Here is a 20322-nt window from a genome sequence, read left to right on the forward strand (position 1 = left end):
GCACGAGCACGTTTAGCCAGCTTACCGCTACCGTAAGCAACGCTGGTATTGAGGTGAGACGTGGAGCTAAATTCTGCTCTACACTCACCTTTTTGCGGCTAATGCCAGGTTTAAAAAAACCTGTAATACCAGCGTTGGCTTAAGGTAGCGGTGGAAAAAAAAAGGAGCGTTAGAGCCGCAAGCCTTACCGACAAAAACTCGTAATCTAGCCGTATGGGTTTTAAACATCTGTAAAAATTATGAACCCTTTATATCAAGGGGTGTTCGCCTGTTCGCCTAACAGCGTTAGTTTTTTTTAAGGGTTTATTAGGTGGGTTTTATTTTTAGCTTAGGGTTTGAGCTGAAAAAGAGCTAAATGCCCTTTTGAGGGCAATGCCCATCCAAATGCCCATTCAGGGCAATGGGGAGCTTAGGTGTTTTTTTTAGATAGGATTTTATTTGGGGGGTTTGGTTGTGTGGGTGGTGGGTTTTATTGTTGGGGGGTTGTTTGTATTTTTTTTTACAGGTAAAAGAGCTGATTTCTTTGGGGCAATGCCCCTCAAAAGGCCCTTTTAAGGGCCATTGGCAGTTTAGTTTAGGCTAGGGTTTTTTTTATTTTGGGGGGGGGGCTTTTTTATTTTGATAGGGCTATTAGATTAGGTGTAATTAGTTTAAATATTTGATCATTTCTTTTTTATTTTGTGTAATTAAGCGTTTCTTTGTTTTTGTAATTTAGTTAATTGTATTTAACTAATGTAATTTATTTAATTGTAGTGTAAAGTTAATTGTTAGTGTAAGACTGGTTAGGTTTTATTTTACAGGTAAATTTGTATTTATTTTAGCTAGGTAGTAAGTAAATAGTTAATAACTATTTACTAACTAGTCTACCTAGTTAAAATAAATACAAACTTACCTGTGAAATAAAAATAAAACCTAAGATAGATACAATGTAACTATTAGTTATATTGTAGCTAGCTTAGGGTTTATTTTATAGGTAAGTATTTAGTTTTAAATAGGAATTATTTAGGTATTACTTGTAATTTTTATTTAGATTTATTTTAATTATGTTCAATTATGTTGTTTAAGTTAGTGGGTGTTAGGGTGAGACTTAGGGTTAGGGGTTAATAACTTTAGTATAGTGGCATCAACGTTGGGGGCGGAAGATTAGGGGTTAATAAGTGTAATGTAGGTGGCGGCGATGTTAGGGGCGGCAGATTAGGGGTTAATGAGTGTAGGTAGGTGGCGGCAATGTCGGGGACGGCAGATTAGGGGTTAATAAGTGTAATGTAGGTGTCGGCGATGTCGGGGGCGGCAGATTAGGGGTGTTTAGACTCAGGTTTTATGTTAGGGTATTAGGTGTAAACATATCTTTTCTTTCCCCATTGGAATCAATGGGGCTGCATTACAGAGCTTTACGCTCCTTTATTGCAGGTGTTAGGCTTTTTTTTAGCCGGCTCTCCCCATTGATGTCTATGGGGAAATCGTGCACAAGCACGTGAAACCACCTCAAAGCAGCGCTGGTATTTGAGTGCGGTATGGAGCTCAATTTTGCTCAGTGCTGCAATATTACCTGCTAACGCCAGATTTTTCCAAACCTGTAATATAATAGCAGCGCTATAGGGAGGTGAGCGGTGGCAATAACTTGCAAGTTAGCACCGAGCTGCTCATAACGCAAAACTTGTATGGTGTCTAGAGACACTATATTTAAGGCTGCCCTTATCAGCAAGTGTTCACCCCATCTGCTTCTCACTTTCCTGATTGTCCTGCCTAAATATTGTAACCCACAAACACAGGTAAGTAGATATATTACGTACTTGGAGCTACAGTCCAATCTATCTTTTAGTTGATAAGTGTATCCTTTCCTGAAGTGGTAGAAGTAACGCTAGTAACCCCATGTGTAATATATTTACACATATTGCATCTTTTTATTCTACATCTAAAAGATCCTTCATGTTGATAACTGTTGATATTAGGGACTCCTATCTTAGGAACTCTTTCAGACATTATAATTTTACTGGGGGCTATTATTTGCTTAATAGTAGGGGCTCTCCTGTATGTGATATTAGGTTGGTCCTCTATTATTCCTTTAAGGATAGGGTCTTTTTTTAAGAAGATACCAGTGCTTGTTGATTAGTTTCCTTAGAGCTTTATAATTGCAATTATAGTTGGTAATAAATGAGGTAGACTTCCTTTTGGTACTGTTATTATTCAACATATTTTTTGATGGGGGATTGAGGATCGTCTCTCTCTTCTAAGATAGGAGTCCCTAATAACAACAGTTATCAACATAAAGGATCTTTTAGATGTAGAATAAAAAGATGCAATATTTGTAAATATATTACACATGGGGTTACTAGTTACTTCTACCACTTCAGGATACACTTATCAACTAAAAGATAGATTGGACTGTAGCTTCAAGTACATAATATATCTACTTACCTGTGTTTGTGGGTTACAATATTTAGGCAGGACAATCAGGAAAGTGAGAAGCAAAAGGGGTGAACACTTTAGGAATGTCGATAAGGGAAGCCTTAAACATAGTGTCTCTAGACACATGTTCGGTGCCATTCTGGTTCTAATTGTCAGTTTCGGATCACCCCTCTGGAAAGGATTCCTTATAAACAGGGTACCAACAGGTTCAAAAGCCTATGCCAGAGGGAAACCTACTGGATTTACAAAGTTGACACCATCTTTCCAGTAGGGTCAAACAAAAACATAGAAATGCTGCATTCTAAAACATCTGTGTGTATAATCTTTCATAGCACCGGTATTACGAGTCTGTCCTGGGAGGCCAAAAAGTGAGCGGTGCACCCTACCTTGTCAAGATCCCTAACGCATTTAAAAGTCAGTAGTTATGAGTTTTACATTACAATGCTGTAGCATAAAACTCATAACTAAAGTGCTAAAAAGTACACTAACACCCATAAACTACCTATTAACCCCTAAACCAAGGACCCCCCGCATCGCAAACACTATAATAAAATGTTAACCCCTAATCTGCCGCTCTGGACACCGCCGCCACCTACATTATATTTATGAAACCCTAATCTGCTGCCCCCAACATCGCCGACACCTACATTATAATTATTAACCCCTAATCTGCCACTCCCAACATCGCCGCCACCTACATTATAATTATTAACCCCTAATCTGCCTCTCCGGACACCGCCACCACCGACATTATATGTATTAACCCCTAATCTGCCGCCCCCAATGTCACCGCAACCTACCTACTATTTATTAACCCCTAATCTGCTGCCCCCCAACGTCGCCGCCACTATATTAAAGTTATTAACCCCTAAACCTAAGTCTAACCCTAATCCTAACACCCCCTAACTTAAATATAATTACAATAAATCTAAATAAATATTACTATCATTAACTAAATTATTCCTATTTAAAACTAAATACTTATCTATAAAATAAACCCTAAGCTAGCTACAATATAACTAATAGTTACATTGTATCTAGCTTAGGGTTTATTTTTATTTTACAGGCAAGTTTGTATTTATTTTAACTAGGTAGAATAGTTATTAAATAGTTATTAACTATTTAATAACTACCTAGCTAAAATAAATACAAAAGTACATGTAAAATAAAACCTAACCTAAGTTACACTAACACCTAACACTACACTATAATTAAATAAATTAGCTAAATTAAATACAATTACCTAAATTAAATTAAATTAGTACAAAAAAACACACTAAATTACAGAAAATAATAAACAAATTACAGATATTTAAACTAACAGCCAATAGAATGCAAGCTCAATCCTATTGGCTGGTTGGATCAGCCAATAGGATTGAACTTCAATCCTATTTGCTGATTGCATCAGCCAATAGGATTTTTTCTACATTAATTCCGATTGGCTGATAGAATTCTATCAGCCAATCGGAATCTAAGGGACGCCATCTTGGATGATGTCACTTAAAGGTATCTTCATTCAGCTTTAGTCGTCGGATGAAGAGGATGCTCCGCGTCGGATGTCTTGAAGATGGACCCTCTCCGCACCGGATGGATGAAGATAGAAGATGCCATCTGGATGAAGATTTCTGCCCGTCTGGAGGACCACTTTTCCTGGCTTGGATGAAGACTTCTCCCAGCTTCGCTGAGGACTTCGGCCTGCTTGGATGAAGACTTCTCCCGGTAAGTCGATCTTCAGGGGGTTAGTGTTAGGTTTTTTAAGGGTGTATTGGGTGGGTTTTATTTTTAGGTTAGTGACTTTGGGCTGCAATAGAGCTAACTGCCCTTTTAAGGGCAATGCCCATCCAAATGCCCTTTTCAGGGCAATGGGGAGCTTAGGTTTTTTTAGTTAGTATTTTATTTGGGGGGTTGGTTGTGTGGATGGTGGGTTTTACTGTTAACTATATAATAACTATTCTACCTAGTTAAAATGAATACAAACTTGCCTGTAAAATAAAAATAAACCCTAAGATAGATACAATGTAACTATTAGTTATATTGTAGCTAGTTTAGGGTTTATTTTATAGGTAAGTATTTTGTTTTAAATAGGAATAATTTAGTTAATGATAGTAATATTTATTTAGATTTATTGTAATTATATTTAAGTTAGGGTTAGGGTTAGACTTAGGTTTAGGGGTTAATAACTTTAATATAGTGGCGGTGATGTTGGGGGCGGTAGATTAGGGGTTAATAAATGTAGGTAGGTTGCGGTGACATTGGGGATGGCAGATTAGGGGTTAATAAATAGTATGTAGGTGTCGGCGATGTTGGGAGCAGCAGATTAGGGGTTAATACATATAATGTCGGTGGCGGCGGTGTCCGGAGCGGAAGATTAGGGGTTAATAATTATAATGTAGGTGTTGGCGATGTCGGGGGCGGCAGATTAGGGGTTAATAAGTGTAAGATTAGGGGTGTTTAGACTCGGGGTTCATGTTAGTGTGTTATGTGTAAACATAACTTTAGTTTCCCCATAGGAATCAATGGGGCTGCGTTAAGGAGCTTTATGCTGCTTTTTTGCAGGTGTTAGACTTTTTCTCAGCCGGCTCTCCCCGTTGATTCCTATGGGGAAATCGTGCACAAGCACGTACGGCCAGCTCACCGCTGACTTAAGCAGCGCTGGTATTGGAGTGAGGTAATGAGCAAAATTTTGATCAATGCTCACTTCTTGTCTTTTAACGCCGGGTTTCTGAAAACTCGTAATACTAGCGCTGCAGATAAGTGAGCGGTGAGGCAAAACTGCTCGTTAGCACCGCATAGTCTCTAAAGCAAAACTCGTAATCTGGGCCTTAGTTTGTATATTTAACTATCAGACTAACACATACCATTATCTCCCCACTGAATTATAAATAAGTATAAATTTAAATCACCCGTACTCACAATTTATACACATAGTGGTTTACTTGTCACATTAAAAACTTTCCCTAATTATCATATTTTATTGTTTAATTTGTCAGATTATGGCTTGTTCCCACACAACATCTATATAAGTTTAGCATTCATACATAGACTACTCCATGCTGTTAAATACATTGTGATATATAGTGAAATCCCCCTTTAGCACTCACACATAGAATAAGCCATGTTGTTAAGATATATTTATTCCCTATCTACGAGCTATATATGGATAGGTCCATGTTATTTATCGTGATACTTTCAGTACACTTCAATTTATCAATTACATCACTGTATTACTATTTTTTCCATAGTAATTTATAGTTTCCATTCACCCCCTCATGTATTAGCATCTTGCCATTTATTCCAACATATTATAAGACAGATGTAGGTTCTCCCTAGAAGGGGCGTTACAGACTTACGCCACTTGAACAGTCATCTTTAGCTGCTATAGGGTCAAATTACAAGTTGTGCGGTACAGCTATACAGCTGAAAAATTGGCCTTTGCTTGCGGAATGGCAATTCTCTCGTATTGGTGATACAGCTATACCGCTAGCGTTTTAGCCTGTACCGCAACTTTCCATTCTGCACTCAAAAAATGGCTTTTGAGTGTGGAATATTCAGCTCACCCGTATTACAGGTTGTACGATCAGGCTATTACACTAGCATTATAGCTTATATCGACACGACCCATTCCGCTACCTGAGAACAGTAGTTATGGATTTTGCGAATCAAAAATGTTTCATAAAACTCATAAAAAAATGTTACAAAGAACACTAACACCCATATACTACCTATTAACCCCTAAAACCCCTAAACTGCCACCCGCCTGTATCACAAATACTATATAAAACCTATTTACACCTAATCCTACCCACATTGCAATACTTAAATAAAGTATGAACCCCTAAACCGCCGCCCCCCCACATCGTCAACACTAAATAAACCTATTAACCCGTAATACGCTGGCCCCCATATCACAAATACTAAACTAAACCTATTAACCCGTAAATCACTGCCCCCCCACATCGGGACACACTAAATTAAACTATTAACCTCTAAACCTTACACCCCCTAACTTTATATTAAAGTTACAATATAACTACCTTAAAATAAATAAAAACCTAAGCTTTAACTATAAATAAACCTAACATAACTATTTAAAAAATAAAAATAAACGAAAAATAAAAAAACCAAGTTACAAATTTAAAAAATCATAACACTACAATAAAATAAAAAACCTTAACTTAAAAAAAAACATTAAAATTACGAAAAATAAAAAAATCTAATATTACAAAAAATAATAAACAAAATTATCCAAAATAATAAAAATTAAACCTAATCTAATACCCCTATTAAAACACAAAGGCCTAGATTTGGAGTTTGGCGGTAGCCGTCAAAACCAGCGTTAGAGGCTCCTAACGCTGGTTTTGGTCGCCCGCTGGTATTTGGAGTCAGTGATTAAAGGGTCTAACGCTCACTTTTCAGCCGCGACTTTTCCATACCGCAGATCCCCCTACGCCATTTGCGTAGCCTATATTTTCAATGGGATCTTTCTAACGCCGGTATTTAGAGTCGTTTCTGAAGTGAGCGTTAGAGCTCTAACGACAAAATTCCAGCCGCCTGAAAATAGCAGGAGTTAAGAGCTTTCTGGCTAACGCCGGTTTATAAAGCTCTTAACTACTGTACTCTAAAGTACACTAACACCCATAAACTACCTATGTACCCCTAAACCGAGGCCCCCCCACATCGCCGACACTCGATTAAAATTTTTAACCCCTAATCTGCCGACCGCCACCTACGTTATATTTATGTACCCCTAATCTGCTGCCCCTAACCCCGCCGACCCCTGTATTATATTTATTAACCCCTAACCTGCCCCCCACAACGTCGCCGCCAGCTACTTAAAATAATTAACCCCTAATCTTCCGACCGCAAAGCGCCGCCACCTACGTTATCCCTATGTACCCCTAATCTGCTACCCCTAACACCGCCGACCCCTATATTATATTTATTAACCCCTAATCTGCCCCCCATAACGTCGCCGACACCTGCCTACACTTATTAACTCCTAATCTGCCGAGCGGACCTGAGCGCTACTATAATAAAGTTATTAACCCCTAATCCGCCTCACTAACCCTATCATAAATAGTATTAACCCCTAATCTGCCCTCCCTAACATCGCCGACACCTACCTTCAATTATTAACCCCTAATCTTCCAATCGGAGCTCACCGCTATTCTAATAAATGGATTAACCCCTAAAGCTAAGTCTAACCCTAACACTAACACCCCCCTAAGTTAAATATAATTTACATCTAACGAAATAAATTAACTCTTATTAAATAAATGATTCCTATTTAAAGCTAAATACTTACCTGTAAAATAAATCCTAATATAGCTACAATATAAATTATAATTATATTATAGCTATTTTAGGATTAATATTTATTTTACAGGCAGCTTTGTAATTATTTTAACCAGGTACAATAGCTATTAAATAGTTAAGAACTATTTAATAGTTACCTAGTTAAAATAATAACAAATTTACCTGTAAAATAAATCCTAACCTAAGATATAATTAAACCTAACACTACCCTATCAATAAAATAATTAAATAAACTACCTACAATTACCTACAATTAACCTAACACTACACTATCAATAAATTAATTAAATACAATTGCTACAAATAAATACAATTAAATAAACTAGCTAAAGTACAAAAAATAAAAAAGAACTAAGTTACAGAAAATAAAAAAATATTTACAAACATAAGAAAAATATTACAACAATTTTAAACTAATTGCACCTACTCTAAGCCCCCTAATAAAAGAACAAAGCCCCCCAAAATAAAAAATTCCCTACCCTATTCTAAATTTAAAAAGTTACAAGCTCTTTTACCTTACCAGCCCTGAACAGGGCCCTTTGCGGGGCATGCCCCAAGAAGTTCAGCTCTTTTGCCTGTAAAAAAAAACATACAATACCCCCCCCCCAACATTACAACCCACCACCCACATACCCCTAATCTAACCCAAACCCCCCTTAAATAAACCTAACACTAATCCCCTGAAGATCTTCCTACCTTGTCTTCACCATCCAGGTATCACCGATCCGTCCTGGCTCCAAGATCTTCATCCAACCCAAGCGGGGGTTGGCGATCCATAATCCGGTGCTGAAGAGGTCCAGAAGAGGCTCCAAAGTCTTCCTCCTATCCGGCAAGAAGAGGACATCCGGACCGGCAAACATCTTCTCCAAGCGGCATCTTCGATCTTCTTCCATCCGGAGCGAAGCGGCAGGATCCTGAAGACCTCCAGCGCGGAACATCCATCCGGACCGACGACTGAACGACGAATGACTGTTCCTTTAAGGGACGTCATCCAAGATGGCGTCCCTCGAATTCCGATTGGCTGATAGGATTCTATCAGCCAATCGGAATTAAGGTAGGAATTTTCTGATTGGCTGATGGAATCAGCCAATCAGAATCTAGTTCAATCCGATTGGCCGATCCAATCAGCCAATCAGATTGAGCTCGCATTCTATTGGCTGATCGGAACAGCCAATAGAATGCGAGCTCAATCTGATTGGCTGATTGGATCAGCCAATCGGATTGAACTTGATTCTGATTGGCTGATTCCATCAGCCAATCAGAAAATTCCGTAAGCAACTCTGGTACCAGAGTTAATTTTATGGTGCGGCCAGAAAAAAGCCCGCGGAGCGTTAACAGCCCTTTTACCGCCAAACTCCAAATCTAGGCCTAAGCTACCCCAAAATAAAAACACCCCCTAATCTAACAATAAACTACCAATAGCCCTGAAGCAATCAGCTCTTTTACCTAAACAAATTTACAAAGTACGCCTTAACAGTAAAACCCCCCACCCAACCAAAGCCCCAAAATAAAAAAAAATTAACTCTAAAAAACTACCCATTAAACCTAAAGGGGCATTTGTATGGGCATTGCCCTTAAAAGGGCAATTAGCTCTTTAGTGCCCATTAAAAAAATAAAAAAAAGCCCTAATCTAAAAATAAAAAAAAAACACCACAAAAAATCAGCAAGCAATAGGATTTAAGCAGTTCTCATCCTATTGGATGATTTGAAAATTTCAGCCAATAGGAATTCAAGGTACCCCAAATATAAAAGGGGTACCTTGCATTCAATCTTCAGTGTGTGTCGGAGATCGCATGAAGAGGAGACTCCTCACTGGATGTCGTCATCGCCGCTGGTTCTTCTCAGCTCCACGCCCTCCACAGCTCTGTGTCACCGGGATAAAGATAGAAGATGTTGCCGCCTGGATGAAGATGGATGTCATGACTTCAGGAACTATAAGTACATTTTAGGTGTTTAGTGTTTTTTTTTTTTAAAGTTTTGAGGTTTTTTTTTAGATTAGGGCTTTTTTTTAATGGGCACTAAAGAGCTGATTTAAGGGCAATGCTCAAACAAATGCCACTTTAGGGGCAATGGATAGCTTAGGTTTTTTAGAGTTAGTTTTTTTATTTTTGGGATTGGTTAGATGGGGGGGGAGTTACTGTTAGGGGTGCTTTGTAATTTTTGTTAGGAAAAAGAGCTGATTGCTTCAGGGAAATGCCCTACAAAAGGCCCTTTTAATTGCTATTGGTAGTTTACTTTTAGATTAGGGGTATTTTTATTTTAAGGTGGCTTTTTTGTTTTTATAGGGGTATTAAATTAGATTTAATTTTTATTATTTTAGATAATTTCATATTTTTTTTGGAATGTTAGTTTTTTTATTTTTTCGTTGTGTAAGGATTTTTTAATTTTGTAATTTAGTTTTTTTATTTTTCATTTATTTTTTATTTTTTTTAAATAGTTATGTTAGGTTTATTATAGTTTAACCTTAGTTTTTTTGATTTCACAGGTAAGATTTTATTTATTTTAAGATAGTTATATTGTAACTTTAAATTAAAGTTAGGGGGTGTTAGGTTTGTGTCAATAGTTTAATTTAGTTTGTCCCGTTGTGGGGGGGGGGGGCTGTTTAGGGGTTAATAGGTTTATTATAGTAGTTGAGATGTGGGGGCTGGTGGTTTAGGGGTTAATATCTTTATTTAGTGTTGGCGATGTCGGGGGGCAGCGGATTAGGGGTTAATAGCTTTATTTAGTGTTGGCGATGTTGGGGGGTGGCGGATTATGGGTATGTAGACTAGAGGTTTATGTTAGGGTGTTAGGTTTATACATAACCTTCTTTTCCCTATAGACATCAATGGGGATTGCGTTATAGCGATCGCCATTCCGCGATTGCAGGTGTTAGTTTTTTTCTAACACTTTCTCTCCATTGATGTCTATGGGGAAATACGTGCACGAGCACATCAAGTCAGGCCTTGGCTTTTGTGCGATATGGAGCTTAATGCACCATAACGCAGAGCACAAGAAGGTTTTTGTGTAACTTGTAATGGCAGCTCTATGGAAAGTGCGGTACTGCTAAATTTTTGCGTTATTTATGCACTGGGTTTAGCATACAACTTGTTAGCTTGGTGATAGATATCGGCCGTCATAAACATTCGCTGGTAATTCTGTTTTACTACGGATTTGTAATGCCAAATAATATATATATATACATACAGTATATATACTGTATATATATATATATATATATATATATATATATATATATATATATATATATATATATACTGGCTCCTTTAGCAGTGATCAGGGCCGCCACTATAAATTTTGGGGCCCCTTACTAAACCATTGATCAGCCCCCCCCCCCTTGACATGTGCAATTTTTGACCAAGTGACTAAAAAGTATATGCACTTTATTCTTAAGTGTAGTCAAACTTGGAAATGTTGTAAAGGTATTAACACACAAACACAGAAACACACAGACACACATAAGGATTCATATATAGACACTCTAGCAGACACGCAAAAAACACACAAACACACTCAGACACAGACACCCACACAGACACTCAGCACTTGTTTACATTGACCTGACAAGTAATGAGGTAGGCTACAGTTTTGTCAAAAAAGGAAATTTACAAGACAAAATATGGAGTTCTGATTATCTTTTTGTCAAGGAAGATGCCAACTATATGATGACAGCAGCATGCAGTGGCTGAAAGGAAGGGCCCTGAACTGCCTAAACAATAATTTAAAGGTTAAGTGGTGGATTGGTGACTTCCATAAAGGTCTCATTATTCTCAAAGTCTGTAGAAAAATTTGAATAATCAGTAAGAATGTCAAAATGTCTTAAAAAGAAACAGAAAATGGACACACACACACAAACTCAAACACAAGTTTGCACATACACCCAAGGAAACACCCACAGAGACAGCCTCAGAAAACACACAAAGACATACACACTCACAGGCACCCACAGAAAACAGACAAAGACATACACACACAGAGAGAGACACCCACAGAAAACACACAAAGACATACATACACACACCATCACAGAGACATCCACAGAAAATGCACAAAGACAGACACATAAATCCTCACAGAGAGATCCACAGAAAAAAAATGCATACACACTCATAGAGACACCAACAAAAGCACAAATAAATAAAAACAGACACCCACAGAAACACTCACAGGAGGTAAAATTCCTGAACACATTGCCATCCCCAAAATCAACAGTGTGTGACATGCATGATAAAAAAATTGCAGAAATGAACAGATCACTTTTTAAAGAATCATATTTGTAAATGAGCAAACAAATGGCTAGATTACGAGTTTCTGCGTTAGGCTGAAAAAGCAGCGTTAACAAGTCCTAATGCTGCTTTTTTACTACCGCTGGTATTATGAGTTTTGCAGGTTTAGGGGCACTGCACACTTCTTTGGCCTTACCGCAAAACGACTTGCGTAAACTTTGTAAAGTCTTTTTCCTATGGGACGTCCATAGCACTGGCATTACGAGTCTGTCTTGGGAGGCCAAATAGTGAGCGGTACACCCTCTACCTCCAAGATCCCTAAACGCATTTTAAAGTCAGTAGTTAAGAGTTTTATGGTATGCTACATTATACTTATTAACCCCTAATCTGCCACTCCGGACATCACCGCCACCTACATTATACTTATAAACCCCTAATCTGCTGCCCCCAACATCGTCGCAACCTACATACACTTATTAACCCCTAATCTGCCGGCCCCAACGTCGCCGCCACTATTCTAAATGTATTAACCCCTAAACTTAAGTCTAACCCTAACACCCCCTAACTTAAATATAATTTAAATAAATATAAATAAAATTACTATCATTACCTAACTTATTCCCATTTAAAACTAAATACTTACCTGTAAATAAACCCTAAGCTAGCTACAATATAGTTATATTGTAGCTAGCTTAGGGTTTATTTTTATTTTACAGGCAAGTTTGTATTTATTTCAACTAGGTAGAATAGTTACTAAATAGTTATTAACTATTTAATAACTACCTAGCTAAAATAAATACAAAAGTACCTGTAAAATACAACCTAACCTAAGTTACAATAACACCTAACACTACACTACAATTAAATCAATTAACTAAATTAAATAAATTAAATTAAATTAAATTAGCTAAATTACAAAAAAAAAACACTTAATTACAGAAAATAAAAAACAAATTACAGATCTTTAAACTAATTATACCTAATCTAATAGCCCTATCAAAATATAAAAAAAGTCCCCCCAAAATAAAAAAAACCCTAGCCTAAACTAAACTATCAATAGCCCTTAAAAGGGCCTTTTGCGGGGCATTGCCCCAAAGTAATCAGCTCTTTTACCTGTAAAAAAAATACAAACACCCCCCAACAGTACAACCCACCACCCACACAACAAACCCCCCAAATAAAAAGCTAACTAAAAAAAACCTAAGCTCCCCATTGCCCTAAAAAAGGGCATTTGGATGGGAATTGCCCTTAAAAGGGCAGTTAGCTCTTTTGCGGCCCAAACCCCTAATCTAAAAATAAAACCCACCCAATACACCCTTAAGAAAAAACACTAACCCCATGAAGATTGACTTACAGTTCTGAAGACCGGACATCCATCCTCAAGGTAGCGGCAGAAGTCTTCATCCAACCAGGCCGAAGTCCTCAATGAAGCCGGGAGAAGTCTTTATCCAAGCCAGGCGAAGTGGTCCTCCAGACGGGCAGAAGTCTTCATCCAGACGGCATATTCTATCGTCATCCATCTGACTCGGAGCGGCTCCATCTTCATGACATCCGATGTGGAGCATCCTCTTCTTCCGACGACTACCTGACAAATGAAGGTTCCTTTAAGTGACGTCATCCAAGTTGGCGTCTCTTAGATTCCGATTGGCTGATAGAATTCTATCAGCCAATCGGAATAAAGGTAGAAAAAATCCTATTGGCTGATGCAATCAGCCAATAGGATTGAGCTTGCATTCTATTGGCTGATTGGAACAGCCAATAGAATGCGTGCTCAATCCTATTGACTGATTGGATCAGCCAATAGGATTGAACTTCAATCCTACTGGCTGATTGCATCAGCCAATAGGATTTTTTCTACCTTAATTCCGATTGGCTGATAGAATTCTATCAGCCTATCGGAATCTAAGGGACACCATCTTGGATGATATCACTTAAAGGAACCTTCATTCGTCGGGTAGTCGTCGGAAGAAGAAAATGCTCCACGTCGGATGTCTTGAAGATGGAGCCACTCCGCGTCGGATGGATGAAGATAGAAGATGCCGTCTGGATGAAGACTTCTGTCAGTCTGGAGGACCACTTCGCCCGGCTTGGATAAAGACTTCTCCCGACTTCGTTGAGGACTTCAGCCCGGTTGGATGAAGACTTCTGCCGCTTCCTTGAGGATGGATGTCCGGTCTTCAGAACAGTAAGTCGATCTTCAGGGGGGTAGTGTTAGGTTTTTTTTAAGGGTGTAATTGGTGGGTTTTATTTTTAGGTTAGGGCTTGGGCCTGCAATAGAGCTAACTGCCCTTTTAAGGGCAATGCCCATCCAAATGCCCTTTTCAGCTGCGTTACTGAGTTTTACACTGCTTTTTTGCAGGTCTTAGACTTTTTCTTAGCCGGCTCTCCCCGTTGATTCCTATGGGGAAATCATGTACGAGCACGTACGACCAGCTTACCGCTGACTTAAGCAGCGCTGGTATTGAAGTGTGGTAAGGAGCACAATTTTGTTCAACGCTTACTTCTTGCCTTTTAACGCCAGGTTTGTAAAAACCTGTAATACCAGCGCTGCAGGTAAGTGAGCAGTGAGAGAAAACTGCTCGTTAGCACCCCATAGCCTCTAACACAAAACTCTGGCTTCAAAATACTTCTGTGAATTCAAAATTGTACATTATTGATCTGTCAAAATGGGTGGATGAAGAAAAGTACTTTTTTTAAAGGTTGACTTATGTTTGAAGTTTCCCCCTCCCCATTTTCTCCAACCAAGAGCACCACTTCAAATCTGGTGTACAAATGTTCCCATCTGTTAGCTGTACTTATGAATTTTGAAAACGCTGTACTATATGTTCTTGGTGGAACCATAAGCGATGGCACTAGGTCTCATACCATGAAATCTGGTTAAATGCAGGATTTAGGCTTGTTTGTATGTATTTCAAAATTAAGTCAGCTGTAGTTTAAACTGAACAGTGTTAAAGGGACAGTCACGTCAAAAAAAACTTTCATGATTTAAATAGGGCATGTAATTTTAAACAACTTTCCAATTTACTTTTATTACCAATTTTTCTTTGTTCTCTTGTATTTTTAGTTGAAAGCTAAATCTAGGAGGTATATATGCTCATTTCTTAGACCTTGAAGGCCATCTCTAATCTGAAAGCATTTTGACAGTTTTTAACCACTAGAGGGCGTTAGTTAATGTGTTTCATATAGATAACATTGAGCTCAGGCACGTGAAGCTCCTAAGAGAAAGCACTGATTGGCTAAAAATGCAAGTCTGTCAAAAGAACTGAAATAAGGGGGTAGTTTGCAGAGCCATAGATACAAGGTAATCACAGAGGTAAAAAGTATATTATTATGACTGTGTTGGTTATGCAAAATTGGGGAATGGGTAATAAAGGGATTATCTACCTTTTTAAACAACTACAATTATGGTGTTTACTATCCCTTTAAGTTAACCTGTCTTATTTCAAACACTGAGCAATCTTAGCCTGAGTGTATAAAATATTATGCAGATATAAAAAAGGCTTCTTGGCATCTGGAAAGTCCTTGCATAAAAGGTAAAAGGGCAGTAAACCAGAATGTGATTAATATATATATATATATACATATATCTATATATATATATATATATATATATATATATATATATATATATATATATATATATATATATATATATATTAGACATGTGCGATTCGGTTCGGTCCGAATCTAAATTCGGACGAATTTTGCCAAATTCGGAATTTGGATCGATTCGAATTTCCGAATTGCGGCAGTGCCGAATCTACCGAATAAATCCGAATTTATTTGAATTTATTCGGATGGATTTGGATGGATTCGGATGGCCATGCATTACACTAGTATTGTACAGTATACTAGTGTAATACACAGCACATCCCACTTAACAGTGCCGAAATTCTGAAAAATCCGAATCGATTCGAACCGAATCGAACAGAACCAAATTTCACACGAATCTGAAAGAATCCGAATGAATCTGAAATGAATTCATTCGATTTCTTCCGAATTCGAATCGATCCGAACCGAAATTCGAATCGGTCCGAAACGATCCGAACCAAACCGAATTTTTCACGGCTGCACGTGTCTAATATATATATATATATATATATATATATATATATATATATATAAATTTAAAAAAATCATATCTGCCAAAAGGGCCCCTACTATTGTGGAGGAAACATTCCTGCATGGTTTTAAATATAGAATTTCTACAGCATTGTCAAATAATCATAACTACACTTCTGCATATTGCTAAAAAAAAAATGTGTTTTTATGGACCCCTGGCCCTACCACACAACTATCATACTGAAGTTACAATCTGAATTTGCACAAATAAATAAAACACATTTACTAAGTAAGTGCTACCTACTCTGCAAATGAAAGTGATCTGCCGCCTGACTCAGGCACACACTGTACAAACTGAAGTGCCAAGTCTGTCTCACACTGTGCATAGTGGTTTCGTGCACACTCAGAAATCCTCTCAAATGCTAATGCTTTACTCCTTGTAATGACATTTCCCATGCTTAATAGCACTCTGCTGTATATAATATATAATTTTTTTTAAATAATAGTTGTGCTTGCCTCATGGGGCCCCCTGGCCCACTGGGCCCCTTACAGAAGTCACCCTATTCACCCTATGATGGCGGCCCTGGCAGTGATCTCCATCAGACTTTTGTAACTCCAGAAAACAAAAAAACTAAGGGCACCTCATTCTACAGCATGGTAACTTCAAATTAAACACAAACATCACAGAAGAGAAAAATCTCTAATCACAAAAGATGTGCACCAAACAGGGTGCTAGCATGAATAGTCACCAAGCAGACTGGTCTCTGGCCATGAGTTCAGCTATACTTATGCCTTCCGCCAACTCTACTCTGTTATCCGCATATCACTCACACACTTCCATCTGTGGTAACAACATGAAGGTTGCTACTTATGTACAAGGAACAATTTAATCTATGACTAAATCTGACTATATTTGTTGTCTATATTAATATTATGTTTGTGAAACATGCTGAATTTCTACTAGGATAGTAGGATACTGCAGTAAAGAAAAAGTAGTGTCATATTTAAAGGTAATGCTTGTAGCATTTTTTAACAAGAAATCTGTTTGATTGTTTCACTAATCTGAGATATCAGATTATCAGGTTGAGCCCACTCTAGTTAAACTTTAGGAAGAGATGTGACCTCCAAACTTATGGTCCCAGATTTATCATACTAATAGAAAACAATGTTCCCAGCCAGGAACCTGTCCACCTGTAATTGTGGTGAGTGTTGATCGTTGCAACAGCATATGCTGGTGTATCAGCACCCCCTGCTCTCATGAAGTCAATTCAAGATTTGAGTACAGCACCAAACTAGATGCTTGTGGAAATGGGGTAACTGCAGACACCCCACACTCACCAATGTACAAAAGTCCACAGCACAGCAATTAAAGGTGATAAAACTTTTATTAGTGCATCTTCCCACAGGGCACAAACATAAGAAATATGATAAGCATGATTAAAGGGAGAGTCAACACTAAAAATGTTATTGTTTAAAAAGATAGATAATGCCTTTACTACCCATTCCCCAGCTTTGCACAACCAACATTGTTATATTAATATACTTTATAACATTTAAAACTTTAAATTTCTAAGCTTTGCTTTTCACAACAGGAGACTGCTAGTTCATGTAGGCCATATAGATAACATTGTGTTCACGCCCGTGGAGTTATTTAAGAATCACCACAACACAGCACTAATTGGCTAAAATCCAAGTCAATAGATAATAAATAAAAAAGTCATGTGCTTAGAGGCTGTCAGAAGATGCTTGCTACAAGGTAATCACAGAGGTAAAAAGTGTATTAATATAACTGTGTTGATTATGCAAAACTGGGGAATGGGTAATAAAGGGATTATCCATCTTTTAAAAAAATAACAATTATATTGTAGACTGTCCCTTTAAGGTTGAAAGACCCAAAATGATGCTTGGCAATTATGTGTGTGCCCTGTGTGAAGATGCACTAATAAAAGTTTTATCAACTTTATACGGTGCTGTGGACTTTTGCTTAAGAAGCCAATCACATGAGAGCAGATTTGTCAATTATCCCATTTGGATATATTTTAGATGGTTTAAAGGGACAGTATACACCAGAATTTTTGTTGTTTAAAAAGGTAGATAATCCCTTTATTAGTTTACCCATTCCCCAATTTTGCATAACCAACACAGTTATAATAATATACTTTTTACCTCTGTGATTACCTTGTATCTATGCCTCTGCAAACTGCCCCCTTATTTCAGTTCTTTTGACAGACATGCATTTTTAGCCAATCAGTGCTTGCTCTTAGGAGCTTCACGTGCCGGAGCTCAATGTTATCTATATGAAACACATGAACTAATGCCCTCTAGTGGTGAAAAACTGTCAAAATGCTTTCCGATTAGAGGCAGTCTTCAAGGTCTAAGAAATTAGCACATGAACCTCCTAGATTTAGCTTTCAACTAAGAATACCAAAAACAAAGCAAAACTGGTAATAAAAGTAAATTGGAAAGCTGTTTAAAATTACATGCCCTATTTAAATCATGAAAGATTTTTTGTGACTTTACTGTCCCTTTAACTCTTAAGACCACTGCTTATTAACTAACATTCATTGCAAGATTGCTTGATATATGATGCCTATAGTGTTTGTGGAGTCTAAACAGATAGCATCTTGGAACTTACACTGGTTCTCTGGAGCTTTTTTTGAGTGAGCATATTGTTTTAAATTGATGATCCTGAGATTAATATATATTTATTTATAATATATATTTATCATTGGAAAAAGTAGATATCATGTTGATTCAAGTTTTTTTGTTAATAGAATCCTATCAGCCAATCGGAATTCGAGGGACGCCATCTTGGATGACGTCCCTTAAAGGAACCATCATTCTTCAGTTGGACGTCGCCGGAAGATGGGTCCGCGGTGGAGGTCTTCAGGATGGAGCCAGTCGTCATCGGATGAAGATAGAAGATGCCACTTGGATCAAGATGGTTGCCGGTCCGGATCGCCTCTTCTTCCCGGATAGGATGAAGACTTTGGAGCCTCTTCTGGACCTCTTCAGCCACCGGATGATGGATCGCCAACCCCCGCTTGGGTTGGATGAAGATTTTGGAGCCAGGACGGATCGGTGATACCTGGTGAGGTGAAGACAAGGTAGGATGATCTTCAGGGGCTTAGTGTTAGGTTTATTTAAGGGGGGTTTGGGTTAGATTAGGGGTATGTGGGTGGTGGGTTGTAATGTTGGGGGGGGGTATTGTATGTTTTTTTTACAGGCAAAAGAGCTGAACTTCTTGGGGCATGCCCCGCAAAGGGCCCTGTTCAGGGCTGGTAAGGTAAAAGAGCTTTTAACTTTAGTAATTTAGAATAGGGTAGGGCATTTTTTATTTTGGGGGGCTTTGTTGTTTTATTAGGGGGCTTAGAGTAGGTGTAATTAGTTTAAAATTGTTGTAATATTTTTCTTATGTTTGTAGATTTTTTTTATTTTTTGTAACTTAGTTCTTTTTTATTTTTTGTGCTTTAGTTAGTTTATTTCATTGTAGTTATTTGTAGATATTGTATTTAATTAATGTATTGATAGTGTAGTGTTAGGTTTAATTGTAGGTAATTGTAGGTATTTTATTTAATTAATTTAATGATAGTATAGTGTTAGGTTTAATTGTAACTTAGGTTAGGATTTATTTTACAGGTAATTTTGTAATTATTTTAACTAGGTAACTATTAAATAGTTCTTAACTATTTAATAGCTATTGTACCTGGTTAAAATAATTACAAAGTTGCCTGTAAAATAAATATTAATCCTAAAATAGCTACAATGTAATTATAATTTATATTGTAGCTATATTAGGATTTATTTTACAGGTAAGTATTTAGCTTTAAATAGGAATAGTTTATTTAATAAGAGTTAATTAATTTTGTTAGATTAAAATTATATTTAATTTAGGGGGGTGTTAGTGTTAGGGTTAGACTTAGCTTTAGGGGTTAATCCATTTATTAGAATAGCGGTGAGCTCCAATCGGCAGATTAGGGGTTAATAATTGAAGTTAGGTGTCGGCGATGTTATGGAGGGCAGATTAGGGGTTAATACTATTTATGATAGGGTTAGTGAGGCGGATTAGGGGTTAATAACTTTATTATAGTAGCGCTCAGGTCCGCTCGGCAGATTAGGGGTTAATAAGTGTAGGTAGGTGGAGGCGACGTTATGGGGGGCAGATTAGGGGTTAATAAATATAATATAGGGGTCGGCGGTGTTAGGGGCAGCAGATTAGGGGTACATAAGGATAATGTAAGTAGCGGCGGTTTACGGAGCGGCAGATTAGGGGTTAAAAATAAAATGCAGGTGTCAGCGATAGCGGGGG

The sequence above is a fragment of the Bombina bombina genome, chromosome 2 (assembly GCF_027579735.1).
Source record: "Bombina bombina isolate aBomBom1 chromosome 2, aBomBom1.pri, whole genome shotgun sequence".
Lineage (NCBI taxonomy): Eukaryota > Metazoa > Chordata > Amphibia > Anura > Bombinatoridae > Bombina > Bombina bombina.